We start from the raw sequence: 6,000 nt of genomic DNA on the forward strand, positions 1-6,000 counted from the left end.
CAATCTTAGCAGGATCTACGTGTATCCCTGATTCATTGACAACATGGCCAAGAAAGTGTACCTCTCGAATCTAGAAGTCACACTTAGAGAATTTTGCGTAGAGTTGCTCCTTCCTCAGAAGCTCCAAGATAAGACACAAGTGTCGCTCGTGATCCTCCTTGCTCTTAGAGTAGATCAAGATGTCATCGATAAACACTATGACGAAATCATCGAGATACGGTTTGCACACACGGTTCATGAGGTCCATGAAAACCGCTGGTGCGTTTGTCAACCTGAATGGCATAACCAGAAACTCATAATGGCCATACTGCGTTTAAAAAGCTGTTTTTGGAACATCCTCCTCTCGGACCCTCATCTGATGATAGCCCAATCTTAAGTCGATTTTCGAGTAAAAACTTGACCCTTGCAACTGGTCAAACGGGTCGTCGATACGTGGTAAAGGATAGCGGTTCTTGACAGTCACCTTGTTGAGTTCTCGATAATCTATATACATGCGAAAGGACCCGTCTTTCATCTTTACGAATAGAACTGGGGCTCCCCAAGGTGAAGAACTGGGTCAGATAAAGCCCCTATCCAACAGTTCTGAAATTCCACTTGACGGTGTGGAGGTAAACTAGGAAGTTCCTCAGGAAACACATTGGAAAACTCACGAACAACTGGCAGGTCTTCGATCTTCCTCTTCAGGCTGAGTATTAGTAACAAGTGCTAAAATAGCAGGATACCCCTTTCGTAGACACTTCTGAGCTTTCATAGCTGGGATAATACCAACCATTGCACCACTGCGATGCCCTTGAACAGATAGAGATTCTCCACTGGGGAGAGGAATACGCACGATTTTCTCTTTACAAAGTATGTCAGCACGGTGCTTGGACAACCAGTCCATACCAACCACTACGTCAAAACTACCGAGGTTAACAGGAAGGAGGTCAATATCAAACACTTGACCCATAAGATCGAGTTTACATCCCATAATAATGTGTGAGGCTTCAATTGCCTTACCATCAGCTAATTCTACTACATGCTTAGCTTCTAGAGGTGTCAGAGTTAACCCTAATCGTTGACTGAACTCTAAGGACACATAACTCCAATCGGCACCGGAATCAAATAACACAGAAGCAAAGAGATTGTTCACAGGAAACGTACCAGTCACGACATTGTCGTCGTTCCTAGAATCACCAACACCAATTGTAAATATCCTTCCACGAGCACCATTGCCCCCGTTGTTTCCGTTATTGTTGTTCCCAACATTGTTATTCTGACGGTTGTTGTTATCATTGGCATTTTGATTCAGCTGCGGGCAATCCCGTTTAATGTGACCCTCGTCCCCACACTGGAAACACCCCTTCCTATTGCCTTGGTTCTGATGGGGCTGCTGCCTTTGCTGTTGCTGATGCTGCTGTTGTTGCTGCTGATTCTGCTGTTGCTGTTGCTTTGGGAACGGAGCTCTACAGTCCTTTGCCATATGGCCCACCTTATCACACCTATGGCACGCTCGGACACACGCTCCACGATGATGACAACCATACTTGTTGCCCTTTGGCTGCCTTCCAACATAGGAGCCTTGGTTTGGGTTGTTGCTCTGACCTTGGTTAACAGAGGAGGACTGACTGAAGCTACGATTATTGCTGTTGTCTGGCCTTTTCTGCAACTGATTCGAGTTGGACGCCTTGTCCGTATCATTCCACTTGCGCTTGTTATCACTAGCAGGGGTAGTAGTAGCAGTAGGAATAGCATAAACACGAGGCAGTAGCGAACCACGCTCAACCTCTTGGTCGGTAATCATGTGTGCTAAACGAATGATCTTAGGCAGGTTGTTAAGATTTGCAGCAGTGACCAAATTCTTAACTTGTGGTGCTAAGCCCTTGATGTACAATTCGATTCTTCGAGGTGGTGGTCGTGATAAGTTAGGGCACATGTTTGCTAGCTCATGAGATCGTTTCGTGTAAGCCTCGATCTCGGACCCTTCCATCTTCAGATTGTAGTATTCGTTCTCGAGTCTCTGAATCTCGTCACAAGGACAATACCCCTCCCGCATCAACTCCTTGAAATCATCCCAAGTAGTTGCATTAGCCCTTTCGATGCCCAACATTTGCACTTGGGCATTCCACCAAGTTAAGGCATCATCCTCCAATGTGCCTATAGCATACTTCACCAGGTCCCCCACGGGACAGTTACACATAGCGAAGACTGACTCGGCTTTCTCAAACCAGCGTAGTAGCCCCAAAGCTCCTTTAGTCCCACTGAGTGTATGTGGCTTACAATCCATGAACGCCTTAAACGTGCAAACAGGCGGATTGTTTTGATTCTGGTTCACTTGTTGACCTAAGGACGAAAGAAAATACAACACACGGGTAAGAGTTGGGTACGCGACACAAGAATAACTAGTATTTGGCACATGTCGTACCAGCCTGCTGAGCCGCTAGGGCTTCAGCCACACGAGTGTTGAACAGGGCGGTCAATTTAGCCTGGGACATAGTAATGTTGCCACGTCCACCGTCGCGGCCACCACCACGTCCACCATGTCCACTCATGATTCTATATAAGAGAAAGGAAAAATGTTAAGGGTCGGAATTGAGTAAGAGTCAAACATCACGATGACTTCTACAGACTACTAAGTTTACATCAGACAACAGAGCGAAACCCCTTTTACACTCGTTAAGCCTCACTGGGACTCACATGCACCCCACATTATTATTATTATTATTATTATTATTATTATTATTATTATTATTATTATTATTATTATTATTATTATTATTATTATTATTATTATGTGTGCACTCATAATAATAATGCAATTTGCAGTTTATCTCAGCTCCTCCCACTCGTGCTAAATGGTTCCTCAAATTCGAGTAGCAAGACAAAAGGCATCATAAAACATGAATCATAAAAGTCTAGAGGAATGATGCATTGTGACTCTATCAACCACATAACATAGGCAAGTAACATATGAATTCAGTCTATAGTGCTAAGTGTGTAATCACATGCAACATCATATGTAAGTGTACACTAGATATGCTCTGCAATAAGTAAACGAGAAACGAACCTTTCAATTTGGAGCTGAGTCTCATGGTCGATTTCGAAGGTGTTCGGTTATAGTCTGGTTTTATAAAAACGTTTTAAAACCTAGTTCACTATAACCAGTGGCTCTGATACCAAACTGTCACACCCCCAAAATACCATATGCGGAAACACCGCGAGGCGTGTGACGTACCAGGTTCCAGCCACCAATCACATTGAACTATAACAAGATACTAAATAAAAGTTTCCATTTATTTCATAAAGTAATTGCAAATCACAACTTAAAACTAATACGTTCAGCGGAAGCATAATGTAAATCGTTATTCAAATGTTTTAAAACAAATGTATGAAACCAGTGAACAAGTATCCAAGAGACTCGACCCATGACCACTCCAGTACTCCCAGATAGCAAGTTCCATAACAGTAAATCTAACGACCTGCAAGCATGTAGACAAGTGTGTCAGACGACGCTGGTGAGTTCAAAGTTTGTTATCACGTTTAGTTACCAAGTGTAAGTTTAAAGCTTTTCAGAAATACAATGTCGTAAATAACTTGAGTACCGCAAGATGGCTCCAGATTATTTTCCCTTCCCCAATGCTCTATCAAACATTGGTCGAGTGGTTAAGGTAATTAGTTCGCGCCCGTCCTCCCCGGTACGGTGTGAGGGTGCCAAACCTAATAGCGCTATCAACTAATAACCCTCTTGCCTCCTCGGCAACCAATTCGGTATATGATGGGACTTAAATGATAGATATAAGTGTATTAACCAACACCCCGAGTTTAACATTCCAGTCAAACCCATTTACCTGACATTCCTCCCCGGAATATTTACTAGATGTCCCTCCCGGGATGCATGCTTGGAAAAATAACACTGAACTCACCTTAGATTTGCTCGGTATATTAAGTTACCCGTTCCAGTTAGTCAACCAACCCTCCCGTGGTTAAAAATACTATCAGTTTAATAATCAACCAAGTCATATAATATGCACAGATTGTATTCATCAAAAGGTCACTATATAACATGTAGCAGGTACTCAGATTGTATTCATAAACACCAATATCCATTTACATATTCAACATACACAGTTTCACTATACTGCCCATTAGTTCCTTTGCAGCATCCATACGAAGAATCAGTCTTCGTGGGATGCCTTCACGGCGAAGGTCCTTCATGGCAACGTACCATCACATCGACGAACCTTCATGGCGAAGAATCATTCTTCGCCGAGAGGAAGTGTGACGAAGGTTCCTAATGGTTCGTCAAAGACCTGCCAACAAAGAATCAGTTCTTCGTCGACCACTGATTCTTCGTTGGAGGTGCTATTCGCCATACCACTCATCAGACGGTTACCAATCCATGTATTTCGTAACAACCGTTAGCAAACGATTAGCAAACGCTAACTGTGATATCGAATTAGGTTGCTCGGGATGAAGGGTTTCGAGAACCCAAAGCCGTCGTTGCATAGGAGAGAGAGAGAGAGTTCTAGGGTTTGTCGTTTGAGTTTTTGCAGGTTATGCACGAGTATACAAATGAAATAACCTTAAAACCATACCGGGTCGCTAATGGATCTGGGCCGGTAACCTATTTGGGCGAAGAACCTGTTCGACGAAGTATCTCTTGGCGAAGGACCCATCCTTCGCCGAAAAGTGTTGTGACGAAGGCTCCACTCTGCGTCGAAGAGTGTTGTGACGAACACCCCATTCTTCTTCGCCTTGGGTTTCCATTTCACATTAACCATTAAACATTACACATTTAATCAACCAAGCATCAGGATACTTTAATCATTCAAATAAACTACACATGACATCACATAAAACAAATTGTAAAAACAGGATTGTGAAACAAGTAATGCGTAGAGGAAAGACCTTGAAATCTCGGGTTCTCACATTTCTGGTTGCTGAAGCAGGCCTGAGGGTTTCTGATACTCTACCTTGACTTTCGCACAAGTCAAACATTTACTCACATACGTTGCGGTGTGAGCTTTCATCTTCGGCCACCAATATAAAACCTTGAGGTCCTGATACATCTTATCCGAACCTAGGTGAACAGAGTATCGAGACTTGTGCGCTTCGTCCATCACGAGCTCTCTAAGATTACCATAAAAAGGAACCCATATCCGTTCCATCAAATAATAAATGCCATCAGATCTCTCCATGAATCGTTTCTGCATGCCCCGCAAATATTCAGCTTCCAGGTTCTCTTCCTTCAATGCTTCAATCTGAGCCAAACGGATCTGATCAGGTAGATTAGAGTGGATAGTGAGCTGTAGAGCGCGAACACGCTTGGGTTTCGTTTCCTTACGACTAAGGGAATCAGCTACAACGTTAGCTTTACCCGGGCGGTACTTGATTGCACAATCGTAGTCGTTTAAGAGTTCTACCTAGCAACGCTGTTGCATATTCAATTCCTTATGATCAAAGATATGCTGAAGGCTCTTGTGGTCGGTATAAATAGTACAATTAGTACCGTACAAGTAATGCCTACAGATTTTTAACGCAAAGACCACTGCCTCCAACTCTAAGTCGTGAGTCGTGTAATTCTTCTCATGAACCTTCAACTGTCGAGAAGCGTACGCTATCACCTTCTCGCGTTGCATTAGCACACAACCGAGACCCTGAATAGAAGCATCACAATATACCACAAAATCCTCAGTACCTTCAAGTAAAGACAAGATCGGTGCACTGGCGAGTTTTTGTTTCAAGAGTTGGAAGGCATCCTCCTGCTTCGTCCCCCAAGAATATACAACGCCTTTCTGTGTTAATGCGATGAGAGGTTGAGCGATCTTCGAGAAGTCTTTAATAAATCTACGATAGTACCCAGCGAGACCAAGAAATTGTTGCACCTCCGAAGGATTCTTCAGTGCCGCCCAATTTCTGATAGCGTCAATCTTAGCAGGATCCACGTGTATCCCTGTTTCGTTAACAATGTGGCTAAGGAAGTGTACTTCTCGAATCCAGAAATCACACTTATAGAATTAC

Source organism: Helianthus annuus, chromosome 11 (genome assembly GCF_002127325.2).
Source record: "Helianthus annuus cultivar XRQ/B chromosome 11, HanXRQr2.0-SUNRISE, whole genome shotgun sequence".
Lineage (NCBI taxonomy): Eukaryota > Viridiplantae > Streptophyta > Magnoliopsida > Asterales > Asteraceae > Helianthus > Helianthus annuus.